Genomic DNA, 14101 nt, shown 5'->3' on the forward strand with positions numbered 1-14101 from the left:
GAGCTTTAAGAACAATGGAAGTCTTTAGTCATCTTGCCTGGAGCTGTACTCATCTACTACTGGCTCCATCTCCCTTGGTACTAGAATATCGTGAGAGGGGGCCAGTCCCCAGTGGGGCAATGAAAACCAGTAATCTCAGTTGGCTTCCATTATTTGGAGCAGATAAAGGAGACCCATACTAAGCAGTGTTGTCAATAAAAGTCATCAACTTGGTAGACAACAAAAAAGAGAAATGCATAGCTCTGCTAGCCCGAGGTTGCAGCCTCAGTTGGTGAGAATGACGGACCAGCCATAAGTTAAACAAAAAGATCCTAGAGACAGTCATAAAGTATAAGCTCTTTATATATCCCATCTTCATTCATCTCTAACTCCTAACACATGCAGGGGAGACCTGACAGGTCCTGGCAGAAGGTCAAAGCTGGGGCAGACTTCACAGAAGGCTGAACCTTGAGTATACTTCCCAATCCACCACAAGATCCACCAGGAATGGGTAGGTATCTTCAGGATGAAACACCTAAGCACAATATCTGCCCTATCACCGGCTGATCAATCACCAAAAGAGACACTCTGTAGACTCCAGAGCAACCCCTAACAAGCCAGGTGAAAAAATGAAAAGAATAAAAAAAAAAAATCTGAGCAGATATATCAGTGACTGCACACCTTTGGAAAGACAGATTCCACAAATGAAACCCAGGTGAGTAAAAATCAAAATCCTCATCAGGGAACATCAGAATCCAGGTTTGCTTTAACATGTTATCTATAATATGTAACTTTCAAAAACAAAATATTGAGACATTCAAAGAGATAGGAAAGTATGAACCTTATTCTGGAAAAACATCAGTCAAATGCTGACATTAGCCAAGATGTCAAACAGCTATTTATAAATACAGCTAAAGAATTAAAGGAAAATAAAATGACAATGTGAAAAAAAATATCAGCACTCAGGTCTTATTTTCTGGTACCACTCTCTAATGAAAAGAAACCAAATCTTTAGAGAAATATACCAGATGAACCTGGACTGGACTGACTTGTAGTGTCAGAAAGTAAGAAAGAAAAAAGAAATCTCTCAGATTGTATTATAAGTTCTCATATTTCACTCTTCAAAAATTCTTTAGAAACTCAGCAATTTTTTTCTTTCCCTCATTTATGATTATTTTTTCCTTTTCTCTGTGTTTGACCAGAGATAAAAACAGCCATGGTTCCCGTCTCTCCTAGGAGGGGTATGTCCACTTTTGGATTTTTAGTTCATCAGGTTGCTTTGCAATCTCAGCCCTCTGGTGGGCTTAAAATGATAATGATTTTCCAATTGTCTGATTTTTTTTTGGTGGGAGCAACATTTTCTTGTGACTTCCCACATCTTAGAGATGAACTTCCTATAAATGTTTGAAAGCGTTCTCACAAATTCTTGTCAAGTGGTCTGGTAAAATCTCGTTGTGCAGTTTTTTTCTGATAACATCTTCTTCTCCCCACTCTTTTTTCTGGGAAATTTGTACTCCTTCAAATCTGCAGCCACCTGCTACTTGTGCTGAAGTGCGTAACTCAGGGTTTTCAATTTCACAACTGACATATGAAGCCAGAAGAATCCCTGTTGTAGAGTCTATCCTGTGCGTTGTAGCATGTTTCCTAGCATCTCTCTACTCACTAGATGATGTTAGTTGTGTACGGCATGCCCTTTCTGTGACAACTAAAAATTTCCCTGGACATCCCCAGATACAGAGAACAACTGGTAGAGCTTGATCCTTCCTGGGATCAGGATAGGGAGCTGCTCTTGAGTGCTTTTGCTCTTGTGTTATTCTGTATCTACCTATTATAGTGGCACTCACTATATTTTCCTTTATTTGCCTATTTTCTCTGTGTCTCTCCAGTGCATGTGTGTGCTCATGTGCCTGTGTGTACATGCAGACACACTTGTGTCAGGTGAAAAGTTATTTAAAATCCTCTTATGTACTGGAGAAGGTGAATGTTAGGAGGTGGACAAAGCTGATGGGTTGTGAGGATGTAAATAATTTGAAGGAATCAAAACAGAGCTAAAGATCTTTGAGAAAAGGAAAAGATACAGGGGGATGAAGGCATGTGTGTGTGCTTGTGCACACACATGCGCATGCACATATGTGTGTGCTGACCTGAAAGTATGTTGGGAAGGGGCTGTCCATCCATCCTGTAGAAGGAAATGGGTGGGAGCCAGAGAATGGAGAGAGATCAGTGGGAAAAAGTTTGTGAGGAAAATAACGTTGGCAATTAAAGTGATAATTTAAGGAAGTTAAAGAGGTCTAATTAGGTTTTTTTTAGTTGAGTTTTCCTCTGTAGTATAACTTTGAACATTCTCTTCATTTTCTCTGAAAAGTCTTCATTACCATAGCATTGTATTGGCTTTTCTAAGGTGGCCCAGGAAGTTCCAAGTCCTACTCTGAGGTACATGAGCTGTTAACACTCCCGAGGTGGGAGGACGTATGGTGTACGGACACTTGTTCTTAATTATTTCTTGGCACTGTTGTCCTGTTCTGTGTGCTTCTGGAAGGCTGGTTACATCCCTAATACAGAGCAGAGTTCATGGCCTGTAGGAGACTCTCAGTATTGATTGTATAGGTACAATCCTACCTACAAGAGAAGGTAATGGATGAGCATTACCTTCTCTCTCAGGACTAAGAGTGACCGGTGCATACTATTCTCCAAGCTTATGAGAAAAAGGACTAGCCTGGTCACCCAACCTGGAGAAAGGACTTTCTGTGTATTTTTTATCCTTCGATGCCAGATAAGGATTGGTCATCTTTAGATATAACGTAGGAGTGAGAGGAAGAGAAGGAAGAGGAGGATGAATAGCATTTATTGAGAATTTTCTAACATTTTTGTATCTAATAAAAGATTGAAAGATGCCCCCCCAAGTCAGTTATAATTTTAACACCAATCAGCATTGCCAAGACACATTCAAATCTCACAGATACTTAAATGTGAAATTAAAGTTAATATTAGATTTGGAAAAATAGTATGTGTCATGCCCTTTTATGCATGATTTAAATAGTTAACTCATTTCATCTTTACCACTGGCCTCTAAGGAATCTTATTATTAGGTGGCAGAAGGGCCACTATGTCTGAGTCCTTGGATTTTTTTTTTTTTTTGAGTCCTTGGATTCATTCCAAGTTACGATATTCATGGAGAGCTAAGTCTCACAGACATGACAGTGAGTCCCTTGGTAATTCTGGTAGATTTGAAAAGATATAAATGCAGAAGCTGATAGACAGGATTTAAGAAAGTATATTGAACGAATAAGCAGATGTTTTATTCACAATTATTCCAAGATGTTACTATAACCCACAAATTGGGGCAGGAAACAGTTAAAACATTCACAAGCCCTGAAAGGGCCCTCTGTGCCAGGTCAGCAGTTTGAATGTGCGCCATACTGTCTGAATACTAAGCAAGACCACTTTCCTTTTGCTCTACAGCTGTGGACAGAGAAGGACATTTCTTTGAGGAGGGGAATGGCGGTGGGGGGTTGGGGATGGGACCTAGATAAAGAGTTTTTTGTTCTTGAGAGGACAGACATCTCAGCATGGTAGTAGTTTTTCCTTCCTTCCCCCCTCAACCTCCCACCCCTACCCCACAAAGGCTTGGGAACATCATGCTGAGGAGGGGAGTCAAAAAACACAAAGAAGTTTATGGAGACGCTAGAGAGAAGCAGACTAAGGAGATGTGGCCATCTGAGTGAGGAAATGAGCCGGTGGCTAGAAGTGTGGGTTCAGGAGCACAGCAGCTTCACGGGAAAGCTAGCTCCATCGGTTCTCCAGCTGTGTGACTTTGACTAGCTACACGACCTCTTCCTGCCTTGGTCTCCTCATCTGTGAAACACAGACGATACCCCATTAGGATGGGGTAAGGATTGTTAACCTCATGACTGGCACAAAGTTAAGTGCAAGATAAATGTTAGCTATGGTTATTTTGAGACTGAAAAAAATAGCATGCCTCTTGATAGATAGATGTGGACAGGTTAGTACATACAGACCCCATGTGTATCATCCCATGTGTGTGGCTGAGTAGCGTTCTGTGCAATCAGAGAAAGAAGGGAGGCAGCTAGGTATGAGAGAAGATACGACACATGACCAAGTTTGCTGGTGTGTGACCGAGAAACCAAGGCACTAGACCAGAGGCCCTTAGGACAGCCTTCACCCTCTGTGGCAGGAAAGACACACTGTCAGGTCAGAGATTGCAAGGTGCGCACTGCAGTGACTTCTGCAGCAATTGTCTGTAAACTGCAGCAATTGGCTAAATGACCCATAGGATTGCCTTGCAGGTGCAGACATTCGCCTTGAATGATGTTCTTGTCAACATCACTGTTTTGGAACACCAGTTTTCAATGTTGGCTGAATAACAGAATCATTTGGGCAGGTTTTTTTTTTTTAATATTTTTTTAACTTTTATTTATTTATGATAGTCACAGAGAGAGAGAGAGAGGCAGAGACACAGGCAGAGGGAGAAGCAGGCTCCATGCACCGGGAGCCCGATGTGGGATTCGATCCCGGGTCTCCAGGATCGCACCCTGGGCCAAAGGCAGGCACCAAACTGCTGCGCCACCCAGGGATCCATTTGGGCAGGTTTTAAACATGTACAGATTTCTCAACCCTTTTCCAGGCCAACTGATTCAGGATATCTGAGAGGTTCAGGCACCCATATCTTCATGGGCAGCCAAGACTGAGAACCACTGCTTTGGAGCATCATCACTTGAAGGGGCTCTTGAAGTACAGGTTGCTGGACTCCACCCCACACGTTGCTGATTCAGTACATCTGAGGTGGAGCCCGTGTGGCAGTGCCCTTCAGCCAAAGACCACAGGGAACATACCCGTAGTTAAACAAGCTGGGTCTCTCATCCACTGCAGTGAGGGAGAACACAGACCTTGGGGAGCCCTGGATGTCTTAGTGTAAGGGTGTTAGGAAGACTCCACTATAGGATTTGCGCTTTGGTTGAGTGATTCGAAGGAAAGGGAAAGTTTAAGCAAGCAGGAGCTTGGTGTATACTGGATGTTGTCAGAAAATGAAGAAAGTTTTATGACAGGACCTTAGAATAAATTTTATCTTTAGCAAGAGGAGAAGCTATAATTGGTTGTGAAGCAGCAGCCACTCATCTTGGCCAAGAGTAGAAGTGTTTGGTCCTTTGTGAGCTGCTCGATGACCTTGTTGTTGTCTGTGTTTAGATAAAATTATGAAGTGACCTTGTTTTGTCTCATTTTATCATGATCTCAGAGCAACCTTGCATGAGGCTGTTATTCTGCAAGATCGTTGTGATCACTAGGAGAATGAGAAGGTTTTCCGTGAGCTCCAGCCCAGCTTTCAGATGTTTGTTACCACCCCTCCCCATGTTTTCCCTTTCAGGTGGGTTTCAGGTGATGCTGATACTACTAGTCCAGAGACCACCAGGCTTTTGAGAACCACTGTCTAAGAGGATGAAGAGATCTGAAAGCTGTGTTTAGAATAGGTGCAAGAAAAAAAAAAAAAAAGTATGAAGATAGCTTTGAAAGGAAGGGTACAGAGCTTCAGGGGAAAAACAAAACAAAGTAAGAGCAACTAGCCAAGCAGATAATATAGCTTGGGGAAAGGAGTCCAGAAAATGTAATACACCAGCTTTAAAGATGGAAAAACCTAGCATCATCTGGTTGTGCTCTTCCTCTCCAGCTCCTAGCTGCCTTCTCTGACCAACTTCCAGCTCAGGGCTTTTGTGCATACATTTTCCTTTGCCTGCTAATTGGCCCATTTTCTACTTCATACCAGTTTTCTTCTGTATCCTCTTAAAATTTCCTGACTTCAGAGAGACCTTCCCAGACCCCTCACACTAAGGTAGCTTTCCTCTTCATCACTCCCATATCATCCTCTTGTTTTCTTCAATGTCTCCATCATGATTTATAATCAGATATTGCCTCTTACGGTGCCTGATTTAGTTTTTCTGTCTCCCCCGCTAAACTGTGAGCTGCTTGTGAGAGCATGCCTGATTTGTTGACCATTTACTCTTTCATATCTAGAAGAGTATCGGAAAGGAAAGACCACTTGCTTTCCCTGCATGTGTGAATCACAGATGAGTCCCCGTTTCCTTCTCTCTAGCCAGGGCATACTGTATGTTTAAAAATTATTTATTGCTTTGGCTTGTCAATGATACTCTTCTCTGCTTTTCATTGCTTATACGCATCCCATCAAACACTTTATATTTTTCTTTGGTTCCTTTAATGAAAAATGCAAAGCATTTGATGGGATCTCCCTGAGCAAAGAAACTGGAGTTTCACATCCTAACAAATGCTGTTTATCATCAAGCCTTCTCTATCTTGATTCAATCTGATCGTTGCTCTTCTAGTTGCCATTTTACGAGAGCAAGTGGGAACTAACCTTAAAATGAAATTTTTCCTTTGGGCATTTTATTTGTTTGAGACATTTCTTGGGTTTGTTGTTTCAATTAAGTGTTCTGACACACTTCCCTTAACCCTTTTTCCGGGGCTGGGCTTGCACAGCAGCCTTTTGGCTATGAATCTGGGACAGGAGAAGGGCTTTTGCCAAGAATCTGATCCAACAGAGCCTCAAAAATTTTAAATTTCAAGCCAAACTGGGTCCTGTTCAGATCTGGTTTAGCTGGCTCCTGGATTCTGAATGCAAACCTTTCAAAATGCTCATATAAAATGGTAACAGAGACTCTCTGGACATCCATCAAATGACACTCACCAAACATCACTTAACGAGTTAAGTGTAAATGAAACAGGAACATATGGACTCTGTTGTCTTAAAAATACACAAGGGTTTAAAATAAAGGCAAATAAAGAAGTTCCTTGGTGACATATGTTTTTGGGTTCGCTGAACCAAAGACATTGGAAAGTTCTCCAGGACATTTATCAAGTCTAATAAGCAGCTGGCTTCACCCACTCCCCTCATGGTTTGGGTATGACTACTCTTCCCTTGCACTCTGACAACCATGCTCTTCTCCTAAGATGGAGCTAAGTTCACTGTCATTAGTATATACAGATGTGAACAAAGCCCTAAGCTCCCTGGGCTTTGGGGGACCTGTGTTCCCCAAGCAGAGTGAGAAGAGGTGCTTTATTTCCTCTCCACCCTAACCCTTCCAACCTTCCTTCATCCCATGTTCTCCTCCAGAGCCTTGCCTCTTCCTGGTTCAGGACCAGAGGGGCAATGAGGTCCCATCCTGGGAGGAACGGGACTCCCATACCAGCCTCCACATCTCAAACACTCTAACTGGGTTGGCAGTACTGATTCCTACAGGCTTTAGTGCAGCGTGGACCCCTGAGCATTTTTGAAGGTCAGCCTTACGGCCAGGTATGCAGAACTGCTGCCGTGAGAGCCTCTCCTTGTCTGCATCTGCCTCCTACTATCCAAATTTGGAAATGGAAGGCCTGGCTTCTATAATTACCCATTAGCTCGGAGACTACTTCAGTGGGAGAAGCAGGTAGACTATCATTTTGCCTCTAACTCTGTTCTTTTAGATTATTTGTTTGAACATGGGCTTTATTTTCCTGTGGTAGGTATATAATGGACTTCACCACCACAATAAAGAATGGTTCTGCTGCCTTTGTCTCAGATAGCCATCTCATCAGAGAGTCTTGTGGCTGTGCTCTATAGGCTGTGACAATCACTGGCCCCCCCCAAAAGTTTCAGAAGTACCTCAGCCACCTCTTTTGAAACAGTGCAGTGGATACTAGGGGGATCTGCAAAGGCTGCCAAGCACCTGTTTCCTCAAGAGTCTTTAGTTCCTCACAATGCCAGCAAGCAGCTCTCTGCCAGGCTGGAGAGGAATCAAGAAGTCGTGTACACAGTTTGATCCTTGGAGAAGCCTTTGGGCAGAGGGTCACCTGCTTTGCTTTCTTTCAGGTGAACAACCCAAAACAAGCAGGGAGCCTCCTCTGGCCTAGATGAGTGACTATGTAGGGACAGTCAGTGCACATTGGAATATCATGTACAGTTTGTTTTGCCTACAAAATGGATCGTTCATCTGATGTGAAAGCAGTGGCTTGCAATCCTGGGCTTTGGTTTGGTTTTGTTTGTTTCCTGCTCTAATCTTTTCTCCTTTTGCTCAACTATTTCTTGTTGTGACTTATTAAAAAAAAATCTGGATTTTTGTGAGTCAAGAGAATGAAGACATGGGGAAAGGGTGTCAGGGTGTGGATTAAGAATGAAAATGTCAGTTCAAATGCACAAGAAGACACCAATTGCCACTCCTAGGAAAGTCAAGAGTGAATTTTTGGTTGTGGAATCCTAACAGCTAGTAGAATGGAGTCATGCTCTGTTCTTGACAGAAATGGCTATAAAAGTGATCAAGGGTATATAAAAAAGCAGGCTATGTTTTCCTCACTGTGTTCCCCTGAGCTTCCTTGTCTCAGCTTCAGTATTTGTTCAGCAAATAAAAGCAGCTTTGAATGCCAGGAGTTAAAGGGAAGCCCATTCCTGTCTGTCTAGTATATTGGAGGAAAGAGTTAAAAACATTGTTCCTTGACATAACATGATCCCGGTCAGGCTTCTAGTCAGTACGGCAGGGTGAGATCTCCTGGTGTGAGGCCTGTTAGATGCAAAAACATGTCCAGAAGCTCCCTCCATTATCTCCATGTGCTGTTAAGCTGCCCAAGGTCTCTAAAGATTGTGAGAGGGACAGACAGTTGCATCTTCTCTGCTTCCTTGCTATTTTCCATCATCTGCTGGTATGCAGCCCTGCAGCAGCTCCCTTCCCCCTCACCCTCATTCTCCACTCGTATATTATGCTCATGGCCAAAACCAGATTCAATTACTGTGAAAAAATGAAAAAAAAAAAAAAAAAGAAGAAGAAGAAATTCAATTTAAGCAGGCAAAGGGTTGGATTTAAGAATACAAAAGCAGGCAGCCTTATGCATAGATCTGTTTAGCACCTAAGAAAGTCCTAACATGTTCTTTTCATTTCTATTCAAAGAATGACTAGACAGAATTCACCAGGGAACATTTTGGGGAGAATTCTTCCTTGATTGGCAAAGACAAGGGGGAATGACCTCATAAATTTCTTCCATCACTAATTTTTACAAGTCTTTATGAGAATATTGGCATCGGAGGCCTTTACCCCAGAGTAAGCTGGTACCCTTTGTGGGAAACCATTTACATAGATGTGGAGCCTCATGAAATACTTGATCCAGCCAAGGTGCACTCACTGGCAGGTGAAGAAAGCAGACTTATTCTCTCAGTCAACAAAACTGCCTTCACAGTGCTTTCCTTTGCCGTAGCTCTGGTGACATTTTGAGAAGTTACTGAAAGTAGGAGTGGAATGGAAATCATCCTTTTGTTTCCCATTGCAACCTCCCCCCACCCCCAGTACGATGAACCAGGTTTCACCAGCTAAAACTGATGAAGCATAGAGTCTCTAGCACCCTCCTACAACTTCAATTCTGTTGCTTTGTGTTGCTGGTTGATGACATCAACTTGTTTGTGGCAAGAACATAAATTCTACAAATAACTGAAATATTAAACGGAAATGTTACTACTTTGCCTTGATGCACCTTCCAATGAATCTTACCAAGCCCTATCCAGAATTTTTTTTTTTTTAACATAGCTATCTGTAGATGACCTCCATTTCTTCTTGTTTGGTTTATTTCCCCAGCAAGTCCTCTTATCTATCTGATTTCTCTGTAGTAGATGCCTGGGTTTGGCCTGACCAACCAACTCACTCTAATCCTGATTTCTGGAAACTGCTCCTGCTTCTCCAAGACTGTTGACATTCTGCAGTGAGTTCATGACCTCACTCCGGCCTCACCCCATACTCCACACCTACTCTCAGACGCTCTTGATTTGTCAGCAGTGGGCACCTGATTCAACCTGAGCCATTCAGAATCTCTCCTCAGAGAATTTAGATTCCAGCCTCTGTCATGCTGGTCTCCCTCCTAGACAAAGGAGACAGAACATTGCAGACTGTTGGCTCCTGAGTTTTATGGGGAGGAATCAAATTTTCTACCACATTAGAAGGTGAGAAAGCTGGTCTACAGGTATAAAATCAAGCAGATAAACAGGGAGAAACATAAATGAATGAAAGTTGGAGAGAAGGTATCTATAAGACTCCCAGGGTTCCAGCCTCTGATTTTCATCCCTTTCAGAGCCTGGCTGTATGCCTACCCCAGGGGCCTATGAGCTAATCATGTGTTAGAATAATGCTTTTGCCTTCAGAATTAAATTTGCTAGGGTTGGTTTCTGTTCTCCATAACCCAAAGAATTCTAATCCGTCTTATACCTTTGCCTTCAGTGACCACCTCCTCTTCTATGACTTGATCGTGGCCATTATTCTTTATGATGCCGAAGTTGTCTGATGAACTTGATGTAGCTCCCAGAGCATGGTCAGGGTGTCTCATTCCTGAGACCTGGCATAGTAGGATTTTGCTATAGGAGCACAACAAAATATTGTTTGGGTTGAATTACTCGTTGGCTAACCCTGTGGCTGATGCAGTCTCCTTTTGTGTGATTCTCTTCTGTGTCTTCTGTCTGTTCAAGGCCAGCCATTTTCCCAAAGCCAAGAAGAATCTACATAAAAATTGGACTGTCTTGGGCATCTGGGTGGCTCAGTGGGTTAAGGATCTACCTTGGGCTCAGATCATGATACCAGGGTCCTGGGATTGAGTACTGCATGGGGCTCTATGCTCAGTGGGGAGTCTGCTGCTTCCTCTGCTCTTCCCCCCCTGCTCATGACCTCTCTCTCTCAAATAAATAAATAAATTCTTTTTTAAAAACCTGTTTATCTTCTGTCCTTTTAAAAAAGCATATTATTTCCACTCAATTCAGTACCTTTCCTAGATTGTCTCTTCACATCATCATTCATTTATGGTTTTCTGAATAAGCCTCTGCAAATCTTCTCGTTATATTGAGGTGCTCCTGTCCCTGGAGTTACCTCAGTCTCTGCAGCCCAGGAAGAAAGAATATATAAACTACTTGCAGACAGCCAAAACACACACGGGTATGCAGGATACAATAAATGTCCCTGCACACAAAGCAAATTAATTTTCAGCACTGAGACTCAGAGTTCAGTGAAAGTAGCTTTCACTGGGTGTGAGTCACAGGTAATCAGTCTTTGTGACATAACCTGTGAGTTAGTAAATTCTCACTGGTTTTGATGAAAAGCCTTCTTTGTCCATGTGGTTATTAGCAGGTCTGTCAAATTGCATGACAAGATGAAATGAAGCCCTGAAATCTTACTTCTCCATGGCAGTGGAGGAAAAAAAATAAAACAAACTCCCAAATCACGTCTCATGGCTGGATCCATAGCTTTAAGAGCTGTGTACTTTAGGTTAGCAAGAAATTGGCTTTATAAGGGGCTATCTTTTTCATCAGACAACTTACCACTTGGTATACAAATTGAATTAGTGATTTAAAAAGACTCCAAAGGGGCAGAATATACTTCTATTTCTGAAGTCATATATGAGGCTGTGAGACTATGATTAGTAAACACAGGTTCTAATTTTCAGTGGCTACAAAGTGTCAAGTGTGTGAGAGCTCCATGTTGAGTGGGGAGTGCACCTTTTATAACTTTTATCAGTGCAAATTATGGTGCACCAGGTACTTACTTCTCTATAACAGGAGGGTCAAGTAGATAATTAATGAGAATTAATCTGTAAAAAGGAATACAATCTCCAATTCAAATCTTGGTTTATGACTTGGTTTATTATGCAACTATGAAACTTCAAAGAGCGCTAACTCCATGTGGCACTTTAATTACATTTTATTATATTTAAGAGCTTTATGGAAATTTTGCTCGCTGCCAAGAAATGGTTCTTGGGAACACTGGCCTCCTCAACAGGCTGCTGGGGCCCCCGTTCCCAGAGCAACTACAGAGAGATGCCGCTCTCATCTCTGAGAAAGAAGGTGCGAACAGCTGCTAGGTGAGACATTGGCTTGGGGAGTGGCCAAGGATAATTTCTCTAGAGAGGGTAGAAGCCCAGGACCCAATTCCTCCCCACTCCCCCCATAAAGGCTCCAAATTCAGACATTCCCAAGGGCAAGCGGAAAGGCTTCTGTTGAGGGACAGGCTCTTGGAGGATCAAAACCATGAAGTGTCGATTCTATGGTGACCTCAGAGATGGCTGGTTCCACCACTTGGGGGAAGAAAATCAAACAAAATAAAATGCAGACCAGTGGAGCACAGGCATCTCCTTTCATTGTACATGAACTCAACTTTCTCGATCATGTTGGCTTTGGCAGTAAGGGAAGAGACCCTTCCTTTAATAGCTGCATTGTTTTCCCAACCTCTTATCTTCATTAGAGCATGAAACTAAGGAAAAAGAACTCTTAGGTTAACATGACCTTGGGTCTGAATCCAGGGCTGAGGGCCAGGGTTCCTCCCATCTGATTCCAGCTCTGGTACTGACTTGTGCTATGGCCTTGGGCTAAGCCGCCTCGTCTCCGTGCTGGGTCTGCCTGCTGCTAAAATGACAAGCATGATGCCATCCATGCTGACCTCACTGGAACATTGTGCAGACTAGTTGAAAACTTTTTTTTTTTTTTTTTTTTTTTTTTGTCTTAGTGAATAAACGTTTTGGGTTCTTGATGATGGCAGTCTGAAGGAATGCTTGGCAAGGGGAAAAAGGAGACTAGGTTGGTTTGTTTGGCGGGGTAAGAAACAGAACAATATGTCCAAAGGTGCTCCTGCACAAAGTAAATAAAGTAACGATATTAAAAAGTGAGTTTGTTGTGAGGAGAAATTGCCCTCAGGCTTGAAGGATTTGGCTTTTTTCTCTTATCCTTACCAATAGATGAGCACCATCTTTTCAGAAATGATAAAATCTAGGGGTCATTGGACTAAATGTACTTCATTTGAATAAAGGAGAGAAAAGATGACTCCATTTTCTCCAAGGGATGGAGAATGTTGTGGGAAAAGTGAAATAAGGGCAGCCCCAGGTGGCTCAGCAGTGTAGCACCGCCTTCAGCCCAGGGCGTGATCCTGGAGACCCAGGATCGAGTCCCTATCAGGCTCCCTGCATGGAGACAGCTTCTCCCTCTGCCTGTGTCTCTGCCTCTCTCTCTCTCTTCTCATTCTCTCATGAATAAATAAATAAAATATTTTTTTAAAAGTGAAATGAGATTAGTATAAGACTGAGAATTAGAGTTATTGGCATTTTCCAAGCGTTCTTAAAAATTCTATCTATAGTATTGAAAGTAGAGAGGAGAGAATCAGAGTCCTACCTAGTGCTGTGAAACGATGGCCAGCATTGTTCACTTAGTCATTTGGTAAACATACTGTGGAGCACATTTATTGGGGTATAGTTCTTGCCCTGAGAGAGAGCTTAGTATTAATGGTAGGGATGAGTGAGAGGGGCTCATTGTAAGAGGTCAGATCAGCTCTCCCTAGTGAGGTGGTAAACTCAGGGGGCAGGACTCCCTGGGTAGAAAAATGAGGAGAGGAGTTCCCTGGGAATCAGAGGAGATTCACAGAGGAAGAATTCCAAGGAGGAAGGGCAGTTCAGAAAGGAGGGCCAAGGAGAGGGGGCTTGTGGGGAGATAGAGAGGGTGGCAGCAGATGAAGCCATAGAAGTCAGCCATGGCTGGCTATCAGGAGGGAGAGTGGGCCTGTCGTTTTATTCTGACCCCATCATGTGCTCACCCCAGGGAGCAGTGCTGAGTTCCTCAGTTCCCTCAGAAGTCAACTGGGGATAGTGGTAGTGCGTAGGCCATGGGGTTGTTGTGGGTGCTAAATGCTACCATAGGTGGTAACTCTCAGAGGTTAGAACACTGGTTGATGGGCGCTGGGTGGTTCACTTGAGTAAGCATACCACTCTTGGTTTCAGATCAGTTCATGATCACAGGATCCTGGGATTGAGCCCCTTGTCCATCTCTATGCTGGGTCCTAGAATCTGCTTGAGATTCTTGCTCTCCCTCTCCCTCGACCCCCCCCCCCCCATACACATGCTCTCATTCACTCGCTCTCTCTCAAAATAAATAAATCTTTTAAAACAGAACAGTGGCTGACACAAAATACCTTCTCAATGCCTGGGAATTTACTGATGTCCAGGCATTAGTGGAAAAAGTCTGGTCTTGACTCCAGGGTCAGAGGGAAGCCATGAAGTTAGGGTAGGAAGGGCACTGCCATGACATAATTGGCATGGAGAATGAGGAGGAAATAAA

General features: G+C 43.0%; 1 long non-coding RNA gene across 1 annotated transcript; it reads right to left on the reverse strand.

Moving 5' to 3' along the window:
• Positions 1-8126: 8126 nt before the first annotated feature.
• Positions 8127-10992, reverse strand: LOC112660433 (uncharacterized). The gene is made up of 3 exons (XR_003136928.3): positions 10772-10992; positions 10224-10369; positions 8127-8762 (listed from the first exon to the last, which is right to left on the reverse strand). It is a non-coding gene; the product is annotated as an uncharacterized LOC112660433 (long non-coding RNA).
• Between the last annotated feature and the right edge of the window lie 3109 nt (positions 10993-14101).

This window comes from Canis lupus, chromosome 2 (genome assembly GCF_003254725.2).
Source record: "Canis lupus dingo isolate Sandy chromosome 2, ASM325472v2, whole genome shotgun sequence".
NCBI lineage: Eukaryota > Metazoa > Chordata > Mammalia > Carnivora > Canidae > Canis > Canis lupus.